Source organism: Catharus ustulatus, chromosome 7 (assembly GCF_009819885.2).
Source record: "Catharus ustulatus isolate bCatUst1 chromosome 7, bCatUst1.pri.v2, whole genome shotgun sequence".
Lineage (NCBI taxonomy): Eukaryota > Metazoa > Chordata > Aves > Passeriformes > Turdidae > Catharus > Catharus ustulatus.
The window spans coordinates 36,254,853-36,279,396 of NC_046227.1; the positions used below are offsets into that span (position 1 = coordinate 36,254,853).

Genomic DNA, 24,544 nt, shown 5'->3' on the forward strand with positions numbered 1-24,544 from the left:
AAACAAGCAGATGAAAAGATGCTTTCACATCAGTGAAGCAGCACAGAGATCCCAGACTCTTTGTTCCATGTTGAACCTTAATGAGGAATAAAAATCTTCAGAAGTAACTCTGACTAAAGTCCAAACAACTAAAGTCCAAGTAACAGTCCCAATTCCCTACACAGGCTCTTGTGCAAAAAGATATTGCTCAGCCCAGTGTTTTAAAACACATGGATTTGAAAAAATTATCTGGGAAGTAGTCAAATACCATTTTTCTTTAAGAGCCACATACAAACTGTGGCTCTTCAGCCAACTGGCAGAAACATTAAACCCCCAAATTTTTATCATTTTTACAACATGTAGAAGTTATTTTTTTATAGTTTATGATTTTAAGAAGTACAGCTAAACAGAGCACTACTGTAATTTTCTAATTATATTTTCGCAAGTTTTTAATGTCATAATTTAAATTATGAACTCTTTATTTCAAGATGATTAATTAGAATATGTTCCATTTGGGGAACAAGAGTTCAATATCCCACTACCAATTAAACAAAATGCACTTCTTTAGCTCAAGATTAAAAACCAAAATGCAGCCAAAAAGTTTCTTCCTTGTATCTGTCAGATCACAAAAGCATCCAATACAGCAGGATAAGGCTGCCAGAAAACCCTAACACTTTCAAAACTATATTATTTAGTGCAGTGGCTTAGCTCTGAAGCTGCACCAGAAATGACATCCAAGCTTTGGACAGTAAGCCTTTTTGCCAATGAATTTCTTGTAAAGTCAACAATTATAATTTATTCTGATCCTTTGTGTCATCATATTAGTAGTTATTTTTCTGCAATCCCAGAGCAGCAACAAATAATGCCATAGAAGAGGACTGATATAATTACAGGCTGAAAAAGATAGGCCAGCACCCTTACACTCAAAACTACCCTCTGTGGCTCCTTCATACCCCATATGTTGCTAATAAAACTGTTTGAATCATACCTAGGAGACAGTTTTACTGATATTGTATCAGGTCCCTGGGTTCTTTGTATGAGATACGATGTCACCAGCACTATAACTATGCAAATTCTGTGATACAGGATCCCACTGGACACAATATTACATACGTAATTCGCACTATGAAACTGGGCATTGACAATAATTCTAGTGTTATATAAATGAAACCACTATGTTTACTGAAAAGCTCGCCACACAACAACAAAATCAAATTTAAAAAGCAATAAAGAGCAACTGACATGCTCATAGTAAAGATGGTAACATTGGTATTTTTCCCCAAACAGTGTAAATTTTGCTTTGTGTCCATGTGACAGTGCTTTACAGCAACCTTTGGCAGTGGCACTAAGCAAATGCATCAACAACATTAATAAATGACTTTAAATAGGAACCTACAGAGTCTCCCTTTTAGAAACAACCATGTGATGTTCAGCAAGAATCACTATTCACATATCAGTGGGATTCTCGGCTTCTGCATGGAGTAAATGATAAATGATAAAGACTAAGAACAGCAGCAGTAAGAAACCAACACACACCATGCTGCAGCACCTCAGAAGAATCATCTTGTGGTCAGAAAACACCCGTGCTCCAATCCTGCACCAGATCTCTGTGTGACCTCAGGAACACAAGGCTTCATCAGGGCTTCATCATGTGAAATAGGGTCCCTCATCTTTTCCTGCTTAACTCTGGGGCCACTGCTTTATGCACACCTTCAAAAAGGCAGGTCAGAGATCTTTAGGTCAGTGTTGGAAGGGACAGAAAAGTGCAACAAGAAACCTGACAGCACAGGCAGCTTGGTGCACCTTACTCTCATCAAGTGATCTCTTCCCTCCACTATTAATTTATTGGTTTGCTGCAGGTGAGGAATGCTAGAGCTTGTAAGGAGCCTATTTTTGAAAGAACTCAGAAAAAAAGGTAACAGGCTGGCATGATAAAGTGAGTCTGGTAAAGAGCCAGACTAAGGAGATAAAAGGATGCTGTTTTGTCAAGGTACCATGAGAATTAATAAATCAGATCATTTTATAAGGTAAATTGTACAGTAAATTTGTATTGTAAATTGTCTAATACATATGGGAAAAACCACAGCTCAGTACTCCCTGGTAATATTTTTAATAGCTTCAAACACAGCTAGAAAACAAATGATACACAGCACAAGCAGCTAAGGAGACTCACTCTGAGAAGCTCCAACTTTAAGTAACTGATGGAAGAAAAACAGAGTTGTAACCAGGCACTTGGAAAGGAAGATAAAGAACTGATTGATTTCTGTCACTTGTGTGCTTCCACTAAGTAGCAGCTTAAGCAGTAACTTCTCAAGTTTTCCACCAGTCTCTGTGCAATACAAAAGCCATAACAGTTTTATTCTGTTTAAAAATCAATAAATAGCAGCTTAGGTGACATCTGACAGGGCAGAAAGCTCACACTTCTTCCCATCAACATTCTGCCCTCTGGTATTGCTGCTACATTTTATCATCATGCAGTTCAGAGAGAATTATATACCTATTTCCAAAGTTTGAAAAAAACAGCCCCCTCCTTCCCAAATATGGCCCAAAGCTGTTATGAAGCAACTTATTTTTAGCAAAAGCACTTATGCAGATACTTAATTTTAATTAATAGTCTCACTGACTTCAACATTTGCACAGCAAGACAACTCCACGCTTCAATTAAAGCCTGCACAGAAATGCTGTGCTGATTCATGGCCAAAAGCATGACAGGAACATCATTATATAAAATGCTCATAAAATTAAAAGAAAAAAAAAATATTTCAGGATCCTCACCTTTAAACAGAACATTAGACACCCTCTAAAACTCACAGCTTGAGCAGAACTTGCAGGTTGCTGAACATGTAAATGCTAGGGGTAAGATATATTCAGTGAAATGATTTCAGAGTGGGCAAAAGGATTTTGGGGAAGTATCTTAAGTGGAGACTACAGCAGGCCCAGGTCTGCAAGTCTGGCATCTGCCAAGGCTGGGCTTTCAAGACGAGGATTCTTTACCAGGAAAGTGGAGGCAGCTGCACCTTTACTTCTGATCTTTTTCCACTGTTCACACAGCACATAAATGGATTTATTATCAATAACCAATTAATCGTATCCAGGCCAGCTGAATCAGAGATTATACTGGGCATGTTCAGACATCCACTGCCAGGGAAGAGCCACTCTCAGTTAAAATTCTACCTACCATAATATACCTATAATAAATCTAATTTTGAAATAATGATACCTAAGAAACACAAGCTTTATTTGCACTGTCTATGTAATATCATAAACTAAGCTGTACTTTTTAGGCAGAATCCTTAAAGAGAGTTGGCAACAAATTTTTATTAAAATATTCTGGTCCTGTTTTATAAGCAAAACCTGATGGCCTGTGACTCACAACTACCAACTAAGAAGTTTAGAAGTTAAAATGTTAAAAAAAGACAGAAAAGCAGAACAAAACAGCCCAGGTGACAGAACTCAAGTAATAAACAGACAGAAAAGAACAGGTAGAAAATGAACACCTGAGCATTTTCCTTCAAGGAGCAATTTCTTCCCAGGACATCCACTTCTCTCCAGCTCAGCACTAGCCTTGCCAGCCTGCCCACACATGAGCTAAAATAAAGCCCAGCCAGACCTGCCTTGGCTCTGCAGAGCAGCAGCTTGTGCATTTCCCCAACCGTTTCACACCTAATTTACAGAGTACATTTATCCATCCCTGTATCGCTGGGATCTAACCTGGGGAGTGACTAGAATCAGAATCACTTAATTGATTAACACTTAAGTGAGATGCAGAAAGCAAACACAACACACTGGAAGACTTTCTGAAAATGCATTATTTTTATTCCGACTCCATTAAGCAGTCCAGCACTTTTGAAGGATTAATGAAAGAACTATCAGGAAATAATACAGAAGAGGAATGCTGAGTCTCAGGGAACATGCCAACACATGATGAAGTGCAGACACCTCTCTGGTAGTAATGAGTCAAGCCAGGATGTTCAGAGAACTACAGGGACATGTGAACTTGCCCACTTGATCAGTTACAGAATTTATTTGATTTTTATGAAACAGCATTTTGATAATTCCTCCCTGGATCACAGACTGTAGTACTCATCAACTACAATCACTCTCACAAAACTCCCAACACATTTTTTCACACAGAAAAATCTACTCAACATCCAGAACTAAAAACGTTCACCTTCAAATTAATACCGAAAAGCAGTCTGTGAGTGTATATGTAAACATATAAGGATTATTTCCACAAACCTTGTGAAGCAGGACACAATGTTTCATTTACAGCTGCTATTTTTTAAGCAGGAACTGAAGACAAGCCCAGGAAGAGTAGGAATAAATAAATTTGTAAACAAACAACTTACAGAGATGCTTTTTAACAGGACCAGACAAAACAGTCCTTAAAGTTTCATTTACAAGCCAAAACTGACCTCAGGCACCACATTGAGTAAGAATGAGAACCTACATGGATACTGACCTTAATAATGCTACAGGGGCAAATTTTGCATAGGGGAGACTTGCTCTTGAACAAATATTTTCCAATGTATTAGGCATAGAGAAGCTTTTTTTCTGCATCAAGAACCACATGTCACATTCCTTAAACTGTTTCTTTTCTTGACCAAATACACTGTGGACAACCTAGAGAGGATGCCTCTCGGTGTTCCTCTTTGAGGTTCTCATCTGTAGTTTCCATTAACAATGAGAACACATGGATATTTTTCACAGTCACATGCAAAAAAAAAAATATTCTAAATTATTAGAGACTGGCAACACTAAGAAGTTCTGATGGAGTTTTTACTGATGTTAAATGAAAAGCCCACACTAATGCAAAAACTCAGGAGTGAACAGGCAAAGAGAAGAGAGCAGGTCTACAAAAATAATAACGGTCCACATTGCAAAATCTTAACTGTAAATCATCTCCTTGATCATAAAGAAATGAACCAAAAGTTTAGTAAGACTGGACACATTTAATTCTTTGTACTCCATAGATTGAATTAAAGAGGCTGGAAGCTGAAAAGTGACTTAAGCTAGTTACGTAATTGTGTGGACAAAATTCACTTGGCCACAGGAACGCATTTATGTATTTAATATAGGATATTTTAAATAGGTTTATATTGGCCTAAAAATAGCATCTAGAATAGATTATTATTGCAATAAAATGCTTGCTTTATACCTGAGTAATGAGATCACCAAATGTAAAAAACCCCACACCCAGAATGAGCAGGCTCTTGACCATTTCTCTCTCTGCCTCAAACTCCAAGTTGCAGAGCTTGAGACTATCATACTCAACTGAATCAAATTCAGACTATAATTTTCTAATACTTTCTCTATAGTTAAACACAACACTGGCCAATGCTTACCAGGTTACAATGCTAAGCAATTCAAGTGACAATTACAATGACGAATATGTAATCTAATGCCTATTTCCCTTGATTTATATCAATCATCACATATAAACCTCATGCATCCATTTTAAGCCAGTGGGAAGGGTCATATTTTTCCTGATCTGAATCAGTGTTTGGTCTGAACTTAGGCTCTTCATTTTTATTTGTTTGCATTAACCAGAATCAGTCTTTGCACATAGTGGAAGATGCCTGGGGCTGCACAGTCCTCTGCAATCCCAGCAATTGGCCCTCTCATTCCCTGTGATAGTTACGCTGAAAAAAATAAGATCAACCAAATTTCCAACTGCCCTTTCAATTGTGTGAGAAACAGATCAGCCTGGTTTTTATTTCTGAAGAAAAGGTCCCAAACAGGTCAGCCTTTCATACAAAATACAGATCATTAATACTGGAAACACAACTATTTTGATGCTCACTTTTTGTTTGTATAACTGGGATTTATTTGATTGCACCTATTTCAGGATGTTCTATACTTCATACAGAGGGTCTTTAAGGTCCCTTCCAAACCATTTCATGATTCTAAAAATGCCCCCACCCTTTCATGTACTACTCCTTGGAAATACATGCACTCCTCCTGGAAATAAAGCTCAGTAATGTAGAGAAATTATGATTTTTATTGACAACACAATAGTTTTGTGTATTAGAGAGGCTGAATGAAATCATACCTGCTTTCAAGCAAACTCTCAAATTATGTGTGCTAATGTAAACACAACAACTGACTGCTCATTCCTAAATGTGTCCAAATTCCAATTAGAATAAAATCATAGATTTCTCAAGTATGTGAAAAGACAACTACATAAATAAAAATTCCAAGGTCAAACACCCACTTTACTTTAACTGGATTTGCACTCACCTTTTTTCAGAGACCAGCTGCAGAAGCAACACCCAATCAATCACAATTTTGTGATATTTTAACATAATTGATAATTTCTTAGGCACATTCTTTTATATTCCATCCCATACTCTTCCAAATAAAAGCTGCCCAAAAATACTTTGCATGAAAAACTAAACGTTCCCAGTGACAACTCTGATCAAGTCATTCTTTGCACAAGAACACTGAAAGATGCAACAACAGCAAGAACCACTAGTTATTCCTATAACTTCAAGACTAAACTCTAAATATAGTATGTTTTCAAATTCTCTTTCCTAAAATTCGAGTAATATGTTCATCGCTTTAACTGAAAGCTAGCAAAGTACAATTTGTATTGTGCTGCAGGCCATAAAGGGAATGTTCTTTATTTGAGTCATGGTTGGATGAGGATGAAAAGTAGTTTTTGAAAATTTACAACAGTTTTGACACTACTGTGTGTTTATCGTTACAAGTTATCCCTCTCTATTTATCAGACTGACTCTAGGCCTTTCACTACCTTCAAAAAGACAATTTTTATCAATTCTTCATGTCCTTATAGCTAACCATAGGAAACTGCACAGAATACACAGAAAATCCCTAGTGGAGAAAGAACATGGATAAGAGAAGGAGCCCAGTGTCTGCTTCACTAAAGCAAGGCAGGCTATGGTTTAAAAGTAACATTTTTCAATCAATTTGTCTGTAGCACAGCACTCAAGTAACATTTTGCTATCACTTACCTACCCTGAGTAACCATTCTGCCACATAAAAAGTGTTCCCAAGGAAAAGGAACTTACCCAGAATTTTTGGAAGTCTGGCACATCACCAGTACTTCATAGCAGAGCTATATTTTGCTTGTGAACCCCATGCAAATATTTATTTCTCTAACTCAAGCAAAGATTTCATCAAAATAAAACTGTTCTCATGCTAATTTCTGGAGAGCATTTGGGAGGTTTGGTTTCATATGAAACAGGTTGTGCTTACCTGCCTGTGGCAGTCTTCATTTGTAAACTGAGACACCGGGTTTACAGTTGGAAAAATGAAGTCTCAATTATGAAGCAATTTCAATACCTAATTTTCTAAATTTGACTTTCTGCAATATGAATTACCAGCCTTTATGTCAGCCTTTACTGACTGCCCCAAGATGCAAACACAGGTCTACAACATGGCTACATTATTTACTGCAGGGCAAACACCAGCCTGCCGGAAACATCCCTGACACCAGACCCTGCAGGTGTCTGGAGGAGCCACCACAACTACAAGGGATTTTTTTAACAGAACCTGAAAGGGCAAGCAGAGCCTACAGCGGATTCTGGAGCTTCCCAAATGATCCCAGGATGCTCGAGCAGAGGTAGAAATGCAGATAGTCTGTCATCACATGCAACAAAGCCTTGCAGGAGCAAACAGAACCCCAACCTTTCTGCAAGGTGCCCAGAGTTCCAACTCACAGGTAAGGCAACATCAGAGACAAGTTACTGCTGATGTTTTCAAAGACTTGAGACTTAAAGGCTTGGCCAGCAAAAGATTTCTCCCCCTTTTTTATCACATATCATTTTCTGTGGGATAACACAAAAAGCTTCCAATTTAGGTGGAAGTCCTTCAAAGGACTTCAAGGAACACCTTGAGAACTTGCAAGATGCTGGACAGTAACACCAGGGCACCAAACACCTACACTGCAATAAGATCACCTCAAACAAGATGTCCCAGCTTGGACATACAGCTAAGTGTCCCATCAATTTTTTGCATACATGTACAAAGACTTCATGTGCTTACGTGAAAACTCAGCAAATTGAAGCTAAGATGACAGGAGCTACAACACAGAATTTTTCTACCTATGAGGAAGAATTAAATCAATGTTTCTGTAACTTCTTTTCCCATGATTTAAAAGGGTTTCTGTACACCTTCTTTGTGAAATAAGCTGAGTAATAATTACCTCATCACAACCTTTTCCAAACACTTGTCACCATGCCCTGCTGACAAAGAACCATTTAAACTTTTCCTCTCAAAGCAAGACAGAAGCAAAGGCTTAGTCACTTCTTCACATAACAGAAGCCTTCCGAGCAGTTTAGCAAAAAAATCAAGATATATTATTTCTCAAAGCAAAATAACACATTGCACTTGGAAGATGTGTGCTCTCCATACTGAACAACACCTGTTACATACCTGAAGGGGATTCTTGAGCAAGCCAAGTCTCCCCAGGTGGTAATTACACTGATCAAATCATCCCCACACATGTTGAAAAAATGGAAAGCAAGAAGTAAAGGTAGTCTTAATGGATCAACAGCTTCTTCTGATTTTATGTAGCACATGAAAAGAATAAACAGGGAAAATTCTGGCGATACATTAAGGCAATTCTTACACCCAAACAATTTGATAATGTAACATTGCGTACCAAGCCAGTTTTTTTCATAAATAATGATCTAAACAGAATACTAGTCAATTCACCAAAAGATATCAAAGATATCCCCTTATTACAAATGATCCAAGTATCCCCCTTGAGGCTGTGGCTATCAGAAAGCATTTAGTTGGCTCTCCAGCCAATAATTTTCAGATCTGTTTTATTATGAAACTGCAACACATTTTCAATAACTTTTAGCTTTGCTATACAGAGCAACAAATAATTTCCCAGAACCCTTCGGAAAATCTGACATGCGAAATGATTCTGTAGTCAACTTGTGTATTATTAAGCTGAAAAAAAACCCCATATATCGGATCATTTGATCACTGGAGAGAATGGCAAAGTATTGGGAGCTTCAGGACAGATGGACGAACTTTAGGTCATATAAAACACTACCAAGGCTGCATTTGAAGAAAAATGTGAAAGTTTGTGAAAGCGCCCCGGGTGAAAATACTTTGTGTTGCTAAGAAACATCATCCCTGATGATGGATGAATTAAATTGTCTCAGTTAGCAGAGCCAACTCCAGGCATCCCTCGTTTATTAGGAGAATGTTTTCTTGTACTGGTAATTTATTTCAACAGCTACGTACAAATAAAAAGCTCTACCTTAAAATGAAACTGAGAATTTCAAACTTGCATAATTAATGCAACAAAACAGAATAGAGTTTACATTTTGAACAGAATTTAATAACTAACATTTAACAATGTAAACTCTAAAAATGAATATTAATGCATCCAGATTATTAAGAACTTATTTTAGGATTGTCTGCAGTGAAATACACTGTTCAACTCCCAACATTACTCTATGTACAATCCAGTGAGGTACAAAACTCTCCAAATATTTCTAAGCACCAAACACTATCAATATTCAGGTAATCACATTTTAAACATCACAGACAGAAAAGCATATTCATTTGGTCACATACTGGTATGATGACAACAACACAAAAAATAAGCATGAAAGAAACTATGCAAACCACCTGCTTTGGTCATGTGGACATTGTCTCAATGTTTCAACTGGGAACTTTTATAATGTCTTACTGTTACTCCTGCAGGACAGATTTGTGAACTTAGGGCAGTGAATCTTTGCTTTTCTGAAGTTTTTGCTGTTGAACTCCCACAGATCATACCTGTTTTGCCTGCTGTGCACTGCATTCAGTGAAGTCCTTTCAAAGGTACAGATGGAACAGAGGAAGGCCACCAGCTCCTGTCTTCCCACCAGCTGCACATCAGGCCAGAGGAGCTCACCTGAAAGGAGAAAGAACAGCAAGCACATCTCACCTGGCACAACCTTCAGAGTAGAACACAGAGGAGGAGAAGCACAGCAAGTGGGGAGCCCCAATGTAAGAACAGTCCCAAGGTCAGGAAGCAGCCCCATGACTGCTGCTCAGAGATGAGGGACAGGGCAGGGCTTCCTTCATAACCCAGAGAGGAATATGCACAATTTTATGCCACCCAGAAACCAACACAGTTGTTGCACTGAAAACAAACTGAGTGCAAAGACCCATTTTCCAAGAATACAGTTGGCAAAGGGGAGAGTCATTAAAGAAAATGAATTTTCATTTGTCTGCTGCCAAGGCTTTGGGGTTTTTCTTCCTAGTTACTACATTGAGTTCTAATGGAGATTTCAAGTTAGAAGTCCCAAATTTTAGGCCTATAGAGTCCAATTTAAGGAAAAAGGTGGAAAACCCACTATAAACTGTTATTTGGAACGCATCACAGCCTCCAAGTCAGAAATTACCACACACAGTTACGTGCCAGTAATATACTCAGCTAGTCAATACACAGAGGCAACCACAGAGGCTCTTCATCCCAAATAACCCCACCACGGAGCAGAGTTACCACTGGAGAGCCCGAGCAGAAGTATTTAACAATGATACCAATTTGGCTGCGCTAGAGGAGATGTGTTTCCTGTGGGCCTAATAAGGAAGAGCTTTACAATCTGAGCAGAAGCCTTTCAAAACCTCAGAGGACATGTCTTATCTGCACCACTTCTGCTTCTGGAATCCCAGAAATCCTGAAGACAGAAGGCAGATCAGACTGCAGCTTTCCTAGGCACAGATGTTGCAATCACATCTGCCTTAACTGAAAGCCACAGTCCTTGTGTCCTCCCAACTCTGTCAGCATCTCGTAGTTGCTTTGGTTTTGGAAATGCCAGGGCAGAGGAAAAAAATGTGTTTCTGACCACATCAGGTGTAGTAAAACACCAACATACAAGAAAAATGTCTGCAGATTATATTCCGAGCAAGTAGCAAGAAAGAAAAGGTTTTGAAGTAGAGAGCATTTCTTCCCCTTCTCCCTTGTCTACATGTTTCACAAAATAACACTTCAGATCTTGAGACTGATTGATCAAATTTTGGGTGTTTCAAAGTGTTGATCTAGCAGCCATGAAGAATGACCATTTGTGAGTCAGACATAGAAGTGCAATTAAAGATGATTTTTACACACCACTCAGAGAAACTGAGTCACCCATGGGTACAGATCCATGTAGACATTCTCCAAGCTTTTTTCAACTCATTAAAAATCCCCTCCCTAAAAACATATAGCTACAAGATGTCAGATTTGATTTGTCCCATTTCAGGCTTCTCAATGCAAGACAGACACAGACAGAAAGAACCAAGACCACCAATGGCTCCAAAGACAATGAGGAAATCAGAGCACAACCCAAATATTCTGTGACTCCAGCTCCAAAGGTTGGCTCTGCAACAAGGTACAGGTTGCAGGACTCTGAATAAAATAAGCTTCCTCTTGGCATTTTTGGTGCAGGATTATTTAATGTTTTCATTCATTACTTGGTAGTTACCTGGGAAATGCTGCAAGCATTCTGGGAAACTGAGTTAGAATTGAGAAAAATGAGACTAAGGGATTAAGAGCAAAACTGAAACTGGGGTTTTAATACTGAACTGAATGCCAAAATAATTCCAATTTCTAATAATAATGATAGGAGCACCATATGAAAAAGATGGTAAGATTTATTCTGTTCATCACTGATCCTAAGGTTGTACATTACACTGAGGCTTCAATACAGATGTAGTAAATGAGCTCAAAAGAGAACCTAAGCAATCTAGGAGAGGTAAACAACGAGTACCAAAAAAGGTAAAGAAAGATGAGACAAGCCTTCAAAACAGGTTAACAGCAGTTAAAAGAATCATGCCCCACTACTGAAATATCCACTGCAGGAAAAAAAAAAAAAAACCAAAAACCAAACAAACAAAAAAAACCAAAAAAAAAAACCGGAAAAAAAAGAAGCTTAACAGGTTAGGAAAAAATTAGAGTAGTATTAAAGGAACTATGCTACACTAGGGATAGCTAAACAAGGGATTAGGTTATGGAGGGGTTACACAAATCTCCACTGATTGTTTTTAAGACCTGGTAAGAAGAACATGTCAGGAATGGCCCGTTCATCTCCCTGGCTTGACACTGAACTACACACTCATACATCCAGTTCAGGGCCTCAGCCCAGAGCAGTGACCTCCCAAGATCCCCGTTTTCTTTCCTCAACTTAAAGGCTGCACGAGTTTAGGTTCCTGCCAGGCGACTCAGCAGGTGACCTGACTGCTCCTTAGAGCTCCAAGCAGGCTTTTGATATCTCTCTTTTCTCAATAGCCCAGGCAGGCTGTGATTGACAATTTTCTCTCACACGAAGCATGCTACCTTAAACTTGGAGTACTTGCAATGATCTGCCAGGGAAATAAAGTCAAAGCACAGAGAAAGCAACGTCAACTGATCCCAGGAATCCAGTCCTGGGAAAGAAATCACAACTGCCAAACTGGGCAAGGATGCACATCCCATTAGCACCTAGAAATACAGACAGTTATATTTTCTTTTCCAGCACCTCCAATAAATAAGCCTTAATAAAAAGAAGTATTTAACAAAGTACTTAGAGAAATAAGGAGGGAAGCTTTGACGTTCCTAAGCTTATTTTCACAGCGGTATGAAAGGAAATGAGGTAGAGTCAAAGCTAATTCTCCTTATATAATTTCACATGGAATGATTAGTTCTGCCCCAACAGTAACAGCTTTCCAGAGGGTCCTACTTGTCGCCAAGATTGCATACAGATGCTCTAAGTGTAGCTTCCCAATTCTCCACTGACAACCAACTTAAAAGGCCAATATAATATTCATTTTACTATAGAATGAAATTCACAGCATGAATAGTAAAATAATGTCAGAGCTACCATGAAACTGCAGTTGCGTGTTGGGGGCTGTAACTTTTGGAAGTTTAATCACGAAATGGATTCATGGAGAGGAACATGCAGAGCAGCTTTGTGCTTCAGGACCAGCCCATGGCCACTGAGGATGTCCAAGAGCTGTGGCTGGACAAGGAGAGGGCAAAGGCGCAGAGGAGCATTTGTGTCACATGCCCTGCTGAATGTTTTCCTTTAGAAGGCAGGTTTCAATCACTACTGGGTTAATGCCCCCCTCTCTTAAGCCTGATTAGGACAGACATTCCACATGCTGAAGGTGCTGGAATTCCTAAGTCACCTGGGTCGCTTCTGGGTGAAATACCAATTACTGGGAATTCATCTCAACAAGGCCCACAAAAAGAAAGGCCTAAAAGACACCCCTCAGCCCAATGGGGAACATATCACATGGGTAATCCTAAAACTCTTCGCAAAAAAAAAAAAAACAAACTCGTAATAGGTATTAGTACTCTTATAAAGCACTGCAGTGCTTTGTGTTTAATCCTTGAATAGACAGTGATAGAAAAGCCACACTCAATTCCAAAATTTCTACTGCAAATTCCAGCTCAGCTACTATTATTCTTGGTTTTTAAGGAATATATACATTTCAAATATACATAGTATTAAATTTCACCATCAATGAAAATTTTAAATCACATGCCAAAACAGCATGCAAAATAATAGCATACAAACTTTAAATGTGTGTATTTTGCAGTTTTTAGCACAACCATTTGTTTAACAAAAGACCTACAGATTAAATACAAAATACACTATTAGTTTTAGGCACAAGAACAACCAATTTTTTATGCCTTGCCAGAAATAATGACTAATTAGGCCAGCACCACCCTGCAGTCATTTCCATAAATCTTGCCTTTACATTTAAATCACAACAAAAAGAAAACTGACTTAACAACAGCAAGAGCATATTTCTCATTAAAGTTTTCTTAAAGCAAGATCAGGACAAGAAATTATTCTGTAACGTCAACAAGCTGATGTTATTGTTTTTTTGGAGAACTTTAATTCAGACCAAACACAAAGTTGTGCTCAGAAATTTGCTGTATTAAACTGCAATCAGCCAGGGAAAACTTTCAACTGGGAAATCATAAAACACAGAACTTCACAGGGTCTTGGTGGATTTCTTGTTTAGCAAAGTCATCTCACAGCATATTCCTTGTGTAAGCCTTGAAAGAACCAAAATAAAAAAGATGCAATATGTTCAACTACTTGTTGAATTTTTGGGTTTGGGCATATTTGTATGTAAAGTAAATATTAAAGCAGAAAGATACATAGGCAATGCAATTCAGATGAAATGAGGAGCAGTACTTCAATTAAGATTTTTGTTTAAAAATGATGGGAAATTATGGTGCTTCTGAGAAATCACTTGTTTAATTATATATACTAGGCAAGATACTTATAAAAAAGTTTTATTATCATAATGCAACAGAGATTTTATTTCTATTTACAAAGGTGTCACCTGGTAGATAAACACCAACAAAACAGAATCAAGATTTATACAGTCACATGCTCCACAATATGGTTATTAACACACAACTCTGAGGTTGCCTTTTTTCCTCCCCCAAAACTGATTGGAAAGCACAGGAAAAAATGGGATATTTTTCTAAGAGGTGGTCTAGAAATGGAGCTAAGCCACACCATCACTGCTCTGCCTAATCATCCATTCTTGGTTTTAAGCAGTCCCAAGATTTTCCTCTTGCACGTATGCATGGAGGTTTGTGATATTCTGGAAGTTCTTCCACACAATGGCTTTACAACAGGTCTGTTTCTAATATGTGTATTTTATTAAGCTTTAGGAGGATTAACCAAGATTCTCAGTTCTTGAGGAAAATAAGGCACAGCAACAGTGAGGTCTTCAGCCTTCATTCCAACACGCTTGACCGCTGAATCCTGCCAGGGTGAGTCATGCCCTACACAGATTCCATCCCAAGAAGGAATAAAACACTGCATCATATTAAATCTGCATCCAATTACTTAGGTGTGAACGCGAAGGGTGTGTTTTTATCTCAATGACAGCTTCTAAAAATGACTGTGAAAGAAATCTTGCACTCTGGATGGTGTTTTATCCATCAAGACCATGACCACCACACATTTTCTGTTGCCAGAGGCATGGCCAAAGTGACCTTCTTAAGAACCACTGTTGCACCTCCAAGAAGAAACACTCCCATGGTATTTTGGGCAATTTCATACTTGTACCACTGAGCATCAGTAACACAGACAACCTGCTGCACAAACAGGCACAGGCTGCCCAAAAATAATCTTGGAACAAAACTGGAAAAAGGCATGCAAAGCCACACCGGTCACACTGTTGTAGAGCCATAACACATACAGATGTTTTCAGATGCAAAACTAATTCAATTCCCCTTTTTTGGGTCACCCTAACATTTTTTTTCATAATTCAGCAAAACTACAATCCAGCAAATTACATATGTAATAAATTTTGCACTTCTGATTATATGCAAACCTATACACACACAAATATCTAAATCAAATTGCTTATCCAAGACCTACTTTCTTCAGGGTTTATGTATCACAACTGTTTTTGTTCTTTGTTTTGACCCTAAAATAATAATTATTCGGGGGAAAAAACACACACAAACCACCCTTAGTGCCTGGCCTTGCCTGCTTTCCTCCAACTTCTGCATTTCATCATTAATGTTACATACTTCACTGTTAATTTTAGACATTTATCCAGTTCTCATTTGGACATCAAAGAGCTACTCATACCCAAAATACCAGCAATCTGAAATACTGGCTTCCCTACTTATTGTCATTTATAACTTGAAAAGATCTTTGATTTCTTGCCTACAGGAAATACTGCTGATCAAAAATAAAACATATATATGCTCCCATGAATTCCTATAGATGTGGTCCAGGATTTAGCATAACAGACTGGAGACGTGGTTTTCAGATTTACATTTCCTACTCTGCCTGGTGCTTCACACGTTTATTTTTGCTTTCACATCTGACATGCAGCAATATGGCCAGCTAAGGTGCACGTTTAAGACATCCTTTGATATAAATCCATGGAGAAGTGAAATTCACACTGGGTTCTGTGTCCTTGCAGCACTCAGGCCCCGCTTCCCCACCGATAACTGCTCCGCTTACGGATGGCTGCGGGCAGCCCAAGGCTGGCTCTCCACAGCCCCTTGTTAACAATTCTGCCACCAAAGATTAAAGTGATTTTCCTGCTCTACAAACTTGGTAGAGAACATTTTTCACATACAAATGGAAAAAAAAATAAAACAAAAAGAAAAAAGCAGTCAGCTTTTTTTTGTTTTCTGAAACGCCTGCTGCATGAGCTCCCAACAGCCTTGAGCTTACATTTAGAGTTTGTTCTTCACTTTTGCAATTTTTTTTTTAATTAAAAGTAATAGTATATTACACAACTGATTGCAAACAATGAGAGACTCACTCTGTTCAAGTCAGCAAAACATTTGTTTTGGTTTTATTACAACTCCCACTACACAACAGTGGAACAGTCATTATTAAGATGCTGTTGTTTAGACCAGTATCATAAAATAGAATCATTAAACAGTTCAGGTTGGAAGGAAATGTAAAGATAATTTTATTTCAACTCCCTCCCACAAGAAGGGATATCTTCTGCTAGACCAGGTTGCTCCAAGCCCTATGCAGCCTAGCATTGAACACCTACCACTACTATAACCAAGAATAACTCTCATACCACTAAAAATTTCCAGTGTATTTCACTACAACAGAACAAAATTCTGTTCACACAGGATTGTATACGTTACATTTGTGAACCCAATTTTCATAGAAACAGCAGTTGCCACTTTTATTTAACCAGGTACCATCTCAAGTCTATGGCCAAGACCTCCTCATTGCAATTGGACAAGCTAATCCAAGACAGTATTCCACATTAAGTATTTGTTCAACAGCTGCAGGAGAAATGCCTTACCCCCATGGCTCTCCAAGCTGGACTACATGGGATTGTTTTGGATGAACATATTGATTTGCGAAGCCAAACACCAAAACGTATAGATATTTCATTTCTCTTCTGTAAGTTATATTCCAGCTTACAGACAGTAAGGAATTTAAACACAGTAAATGGTGCCAGAACTACTGGTCTTCTCTGTCAGGAAGTGCTTGGTGTTATCACAGCTTCCAACAGTCATTCAGGTTTTGCACAAGGAGCTGATTCCAGGAGCCCTGAATGAAGCAAAATACACTAAAAGTGTCCTGCTTCAATGATAAAATCATCTATTTAGACACTTCTACCAGTGCAGGAGATTGGTCAGAAACCACAAAACTTCACTGCTCTGATCAAAGTAGAAAGTAACAAACTCAATGCTGTAAATTGGGACAGAGGCCTAAAATGCTCAAGGCATGTGGCTCTGAGCTATGGGCTCAAAGCACTTTGCAGTCACAGAGTGTAGAAAACATTTATAAAAAGCGAAACCAGGAACTTTTTGTTTTCATATTCTCAAATTTTATTGAGCAGAAATGTTTGAGGATAGTTTATTGCTTTTACCGGCCACTCTAAAACGGGCCTCCAGCCAGCTAGGTCTTTAAAATATGTCTATATCTCTGGTTTTAAAACAACATTAAGGAAGTTGTATAATTTTTACACTGGAGTCTGAGTGACTTAGCAGCAAAAGTGACAGGTTTCCGCTGTAACACAGGCACTTTGCAAGCTACAGGCACCACTTTTGCAACAGCACCTGTTGCACTTGGTACTGATCCTAATGCAGGCAAGGGATCCACAAGGGTTAATTAACGGTGTTGAACTGATGGCAATTCCCAGAAGACTCAAATTCAGGTGTCCCAGAAATCAAACTGTGCATTTTATCAGCTGAGGGAGGAATTTGGTGCTCTGTGAAATACCAGCTCCCTGAGCTGAGCAGTTTTCTTGCTACCATCACTTTCATTCATTAAAGGGGGAAATAGATCAGAAAGTTTACAAACAAGTCAATTCCAAAACTCACTTGTATATTGCTACAGCTGTAAACACTAAGGTGTTTACTCTATACTGAGAATAACCTTCATTTTTTATATATGCACAAACTCAAAACAGGACTGATTTTAAATTATATCTCCCCTTAAATTATTTGTGCAACCTGGACTCACAGAATTTAAACTGACTTTAGTACACCTGGACTTCTAAGAAAGAGGAAAAAAGATGAGTCAAGAACACACTTTACATGAGGCCTTGAAAGCCTCAATTACAATTCAATATTGTACTTTGTATAGAGGCTCTTTACATAAAAACCCTGTCATGGCTAAGATTTAAGGTTAACCAGGTTAATAGAGTCCAATAAAATAGCTCTATTGAATTATGCCAAGCCATTGTTATAACCTACACTAAAATCTGCTATTTGACTTTACCTGACTATTGGGCTCAAATCTGAACCATAAATTAGGCTTCAACCTCTTTCCTATGCTTCTTAAAAAAAACTAAGTGAATGCTTTTGCACCTTAAAAGGTTTCCCTCCTCTAGTCTGCTACTCCAGTCATGTGTTAAAAGATTTGTGCAGACCTGCCAAGTCCCATTCATCCCAGACACACTTTCCTAAAGTTGGGATGTGTTTACAAAGTATATTCAAGCAGCTCCTCTGCAAAGCGTTCTGTTCCAGGGCGTACTTAGCTTATAATAATAAAACTGATTGCCTAAAATCCACACATTTTGCACAAGCAGCGTTTTCAATGCTTTTGTTTTCCTTCTATAAAGCTTGAATGGGTGCAATTTTTTCCCCGACAGCTTCACCAGCAGAACTGTTCATACGCACAAACATTTTAATTTCGATACGTGGAATCAAACTGGGCTCAGATTTTGCCGCTCACAAAAAGCAGCACGTCAAAACAAAAGGGCAGAAGCAGTGTGAGGAGGAAGCAGCTCCCGCGGGCACTGTGACCGCAGCGGCGGCGGGCCCAGGCCCGGCCAGGCCGCGCTGCCCGCCCGGGAAGGGCCGGGAAGGGCCCGGGGCAGCCGCAGCCGCTGCCGAGCCCCGGCCCCGCCGGCAGCCATGTTAGAGCGGCGGAGGCGGCCCCGGGGAGCGGCCCCAGCGCTCCGGGCCCCGCCGGGGCCGGGCTGAGCGCGGCCGCAGGTGCCGGGAGCCGCGGCGGGCGGAGCCGGCTCCTCTGCTGCCCTCGGCTCCCCTGCGCTCCCCCCGCCCAGCGCGGCGCTGCTCGCCCGGAGCCCTCTCCGCCGCCGGTCCTGCAGCCGAGCGCCCGCCCCGCTGACCCCTTCCCTCCCTCCCGGCTGGCCCCGCTCTCACCCCACCCCGAGGGCGCTCACCTCCTCCTCCTCCTCTTCCTCCTCCTCCTCCTCACTCCCTCCTGGAGACCGTCGGCACCGACGCGCCGGCGTCCCGGCCCCTCCCTCAGCTCAGCGCCGGCCCCCCCTTCCGCCCCGCCGCCCGGGGACCCTCCCTGCCCGCGGGGACCGCGGCACGGGCCGGGGGCTCCGCCGGGATCGGGCCGGGGGCTCCGCCGGGATCGGCCCGGCCGCCGCAGCCGGGCTCGGGCAGGAGGAGCCCGGAGCGGAGCGGCGGAACGGGGAACAGACCGTGCGAGGAAAGCGCCAAACCCCTCTGCGAGAGTTTTGGGAGCAAGGAGGGGTGGGAGGAATAAATAGCGAGGAGTTGTGCACCAGGTGGGCTAGATAAAAACAAAAGGAAGATGATGGTTTTCTGGGAGAAGCGACTGAAAAGAGTGACAATCAGGGCTGTTGGCAGTTAGATATGAGTAGGAGGTGTGTGTTCTTTCTGTAACTCAAGCCTTTTCAGGTGGTACAGCTCCTGGGAGAGACTGAGCAGGTGCTGTCATAGAATCATCATAGATTTGTAAAATGGTTTGGGTTGGAACGGACCTCAAAGATTTCCTTGTTCCAACCTCCTGCCATGTCAAGGAACACCTTCTACTAGACCAGGTTGCTCCAAGCACCATCCATCCCGGCCTCGAACACTTCTAGGGATGGGGCAGACACACCTTCCCTGGGCAACTTGTTCCAGTGCCTCACCACCTTCTCAGCAAAGAATTTCTTCCTAATTTCTTCCTTCTTTGAATTTGAACTTGTTCCCCGTTATCCTGTCACAGCATGGTCTTGTAAATTGTCCCTTTTTTTCCTGTAAGTTCCCTTCAGACACTGGAAAGCCACAATGAAACCACCCCAAAGCCACCTCTTTCCTAGGTTGAACAATCCCAATTCGCTCAGCCCTCTCTTGCTCCATCTCCTTGATCAACCTGGTGGCCTCCTTTGGAGGTGTAATTGTTACAGGCAGCTGTATCAACCCTGAGTAACAAAACTTCCCAGCAAAACTATTTTAAAGAGAAATGTTTTGTCACACTGACTCAGTTTAGCATGGTGTTATCTCTGGTATGTAGACAGAAATGTGTTTTTAATTTTTCTTTTTTTAATAGGAAGTCAAAATGAGTAACACCTAACGGAGTGACGAAGCAGAATTTCCAAAGAATACAGCTGTGAGAAGCATCAACACCAGTAACTTGAGGAATTATGTATTTTTTTTCCTACTCTGGCTAGTCAGTGATTATGAAAGAGTAATGAGAAGGCTGATTTGCATGAGAAATACCCTTAGGATAATGCAGCATTTTGTTTCACAAGTTTTTAGGTTCAATAATCCTGGTAACGTTGTTTTCCAATAGCCTTCCCCTGTCCAGCACCTCTGAATTCTTGACACTGCAAAGCTGTGGAAATGTGAAAACATCCTGAAGGACACAGTTCTTCATGGGCTTTACCTAGGCAGAAGTGGTAAGACATGAAAATCTTTTCATATTTATCATACACATTGTAAATAATTTTATCAGGTTTTGTCTTTCAGACGGGGTGACAGATGAGGAGGCCTCCAGTCCAGCTGAATAATTTGCCCCTGTCATGTGCTGGAACGCAGACAAACAGGATGTTTTATCCCCAATTTATGGATAGAAAAATTGAGGCAAGGAAGTGAAGGCATTTATTTTCTAAGTGTAGAAGTGCTCATTTGTAAGCAGGCAATTTAGGCTTGAACTTTTTTTTCCCCCTTTTTTTTTTGAGGAAAAGGACCGTGTATATACAGTTCCCATTGAAACTACACTTGAGGCACCCAAGCAGAAAGACTTTGGCCATACTCTTTTGGGGTCCTGCAGCCCTAATCCCATGTTCTAATTGGCCAGTAATCTGTGGACAGATATTGTAACAGTTCCTTTAGAATATTTTTCTACTTCTCACTCATTTGCATACTAATGGCATAAAAATAGGCACTTCCTGCCAGTAATTAGTTGGAGCCCAGAATTTAAAGAAAGAAAAACACCACAGCATTATGGTAGATGGATGGTACTGAGGAAGCTGCAAAAAAGAGTCACTTCTCTGGTGCTCAGAATGTGCCTTTAATTTAGCGTTCAAGGCTGGCAACTCTGTTACCTCTGTGTGACAGGGATTAACTGTTTGCTTGGCCTAATAACTTTGCCTCTAATGAGCCCGTCTAACTTTTTTCGTGGCAAATCACTCGATCTGTCTTGCACCCAGGCTTGCTGCTGTAAAATGTTTTTCCTTTCTTGCCTTTTTTTTTGCCTTTCATAGAATCGTGAACAGTTTGAGTCAGAAAGGACCTTAAAGATGATACAGTTCAAGCAACTTCAGTGAGACAGTGGAAGTTTATTTTGCTGCTTTCATTCCCCTAAATTCTGGAGATCCTCAGTGCACACAGCTACTGGAGTGAGTCCAGCAGAGGATACAAACCTGATTGAGGGGCTGGAGCATCTCTGTTCTCAAAGAACCAGGGGATGGATCCAGTAAAGAGTGTTCGATGCAATGCAGAGTAAATGTTTGGTTCCTTTAACAAGATCCAGAATCATAGAATGGCTTGGGTTAGGAGGGATCTTAAAAACCATCCAGTTCCAACCCCTCCTGTGATGGCCAGGAGCACCTCCCACTATCCCAAGCTGCTCCAAGCCCCATCCAGGCCTGGTCTTGAACACTTCTAGGGCAATAATTTCTTCCTAATATCCAATCTAAACATATCCACTTTCAGTTTAAAGCTCTTCCCCCTAGTTTTGTCATTCCAGGCCCTTGTCCAAGTTTATTTCCAGCTCTTCTGGAGCCCCTTCAGGCACTGGAAGGGGCTGTAAGGTTTCCTTGGAACCTCCTCTTCTCCAGGCTCAACAACCCAGCTTTCTCCATTTCTGGAGATGCTCCACCTTTCTTACACCTTTTTATTTTCCCTTCCCTCTATCCATCCCACTTTGTTGCTAATCTTAATGTCAAGCATGTGCCAAACTCTCTATTACATTGTGCTGAACTTAGAAGTGAAATTGTGTCGCTTTTTTTTTTTTTAAATCTTGAAAAGCAAACCTTGTGAAGCTTGTATCCAGCAGAACTATAGTGCCAGAAAGTATTTTCCTGAAAACTTTGAGTCTGTAGCTTATTAAAGCACAGATCCTTAAGATGATTGGGTCTATTCCATTAGTAGATTTATAAAGTGTGCAGACTGGATAAACAACAGTGACAGCTTGGGGAAGTGTATGCACCTGTTTATTAAAAAGACGTTAACAAGGGCAAATCTAAAATAAGAACATGTACCACAACCCAATTTTCAGCAAATTTTTATGCATGCCTACACTTAAGGTTACCAATGTTATTGGCAATTTCTCTCTCTCTTTTCTCTCTCAGAAGTACACGGCAACTGATGAGCACGGAGCATCTGTGGCAAAGGAAAAAAACACCGTCTTCAAATTTTGAGGAGCAAACACGACCCTTTCTTTTTCTACTGTTTTCCACCCACATTCAGTTAGTGTGAGAGAAAAAAGAAAATTAAAAAAAAAAAAAAAAACAGAAATACAGAAATATTTTCTTTGCAGGGAAGGACCGAAGAATGTATTGTTCTCTCATTCACAAGCAAGTGCTTTCATCACCTCTACTTTCATTTTGCTCTACATCATAAGTGACAGCGAGTTTTCTGTATTTTGCTGGTATAACTTAGAAGAGGTCACGATTCTAAAAGTTCTCCTGCAGAACTGAGTCTTCTGTTTGGATGTATGCAAATTCTACAGCACTTATGCCACTTGTACTTTGCAGATAGGTATAAGCGTATGCAAAAATGGAGATTATATGTGTACATGCAAGTTTTCAGAATTAATCAACCACGAATGTACAAAAAATACAAATGCTTTGCTGAAATTTGGCTCAAAATAGATTTATGAATTAGCCTGCTATAGCAGCTTTCACTCAAGGTTGCCAAATACAATCCATTTTTATAAATAATTAAAAACTTATAAGATTTGCATGATGATGGGGCTTGAAGCAACCTGGTCTAGTAAAAGGTGTCCCTGCCCATGGGAGTGGCATTGGAAGGAGATGGTCTTTAAGGTCTCTTTTAACTGAAACCACTCTATGATTCTATGATGATACTATTGCCCCAGAAAATAATTTAACAATATATCCCTATCTTGGGAGGGCCTGATGGTACTACTGTCTATTCCAAATTTCTGTAGTGGTGTGTTTATAAGTAGAAATTGCTGTCAGCCTGGAGTCCCACTAGAATTAGATCTTAATCCTAAAGATATGTAAGTGCAACCACCTCCTTTATAGGGATTGAAAACAGGAAGTGAAACTGCATGGGTTAATAACCAAGTAAATAATTAAAATTTAGGCTCCAAACTTGTCAAGCACAGTCACAAACCGTTCTTGGAGTCACCTTCATGTCAGTAGTTGATGTAAATATTTTTGAAGACAACTCAAAGCACTGGACCTGCCTGAATACTGTGTTTCAGCATATGGCCAGGCTTAGAGAATAGATTCCTCAAACACATCTGATTACTGATTACAGATCTGATAGCTGATTACTTCTGTTATTATGAACTGAAGCAAAGGGTTCTTGAACATTTCTCACAATTCAACAGGCAAAAACAAAGCAATGTTTTACTTCAGTCTACCTTTTACTAGAGCTGGGTACAATAGGATGTGATTATTTTAGGAACATTAAAAATATCTACTATCTTCCTCCCATGCTAGGTAGAATAGTAGTCTGAAGTAGTTTTGCTTTGTAATTTTCTGAAACGAAGAATTCTGACTTAACCAAACCTCTTCAGAAGGAAGCTGGCTGATATTATCTTACTTCCCTCTTTTCTTATTGTGGAATTGTTGAGAGAATGCCAGTTGTTGCTACTTGTCATCACAACTTTCTAGTCCATATTATTGCTCGTTAGAGGCAATAAATGTTAACCGGCAGACTACTTAAAACTGACCAGCGTGCGGAATTTGAGTGCATAGGTAATAAAATGAAAATTGTAAATCAGGGTTTGAATTCATTAATTGCACACACACATAATACCTACCTTCTGAAAAACAATTTTCCTTTGTCTTCATGGTATTTGTTCAGCATTTTTTTTAAGATTTTTATTTCTTGGATGTTATACTACACAAGGGAATGAATGTCTCTGCTTCTTTTTGGGGAGGATTACAGCAAGAGTCACAGACACAAGGCATTGCCAAAAGTGGGAAAACTGGGAATGGCAGGATAAAATATCAAGGATGATGGTCACTAAGGTACTTTTGGTTCCAAACAAGCCTGTTTTGTCCCACATGGACAGTGATAAGAGTGTATAAGGTACCAAGTTTGCCGAACTGTGTGAATGGATCCTGTGGTTGGTCCTGCAGCCAGTGGATGTGTCGAGGGATGTGCACAGGTTTCAGAGCTGCACTGGGCTCACTTGCTCTGCTAGGAATGAGCTAATGTACAGCTGATTCCTCTCTAGGGGAAACTTTGATTCTGTGTTTCAAA

General features: G+C 40.0%; 1 protein-coding gene and 1 long non-coding RNA gene across 5 annotated transcripts in view; one reads left to right on the forward strand and one right to left on the reverse strand.

Moving 5' to 3' along the window:
- GTDC1 (glycosyltransferase like domain containing 1) overlaps positions 1-19,141 on the reverse strand; it is a 169,869-nt gene extending 150,728 nt beyond the window's left edge. For all 4 annotated transcript variants that reach the window (XM_033064263.1, XM_033064262.1, XM_033064261.1 and 1 more), the window contains exons 1-2: positions 19,066-19,141; positions 9,742-9,859 (exon numbers count right to left, since the gene is read on the reverse strand). The gene's annotated coding sequence lies outside the window, so the exon portion shown is untranslated. The remainder of the gene's footprint in view (positions 1-9,741; positions 9,860-19,065) is intronic.
- Positions 19,142-19,277: 136 nt separating this feature from the next.
- Positions 19,278-23,135, forward strand: LOC116998456. Its single transcript, XR_004418403.1, has 3 exons — positions 19,278-19,521; positions 20,190-20,538; positions 22,435-23,135. It is a non-coding gene; the product is annotated as an uncharacterized LOC116998456 (long non-coding RNA).
- Positions 23,136-24,544: the final 1,409 nt, after the last annotated feature.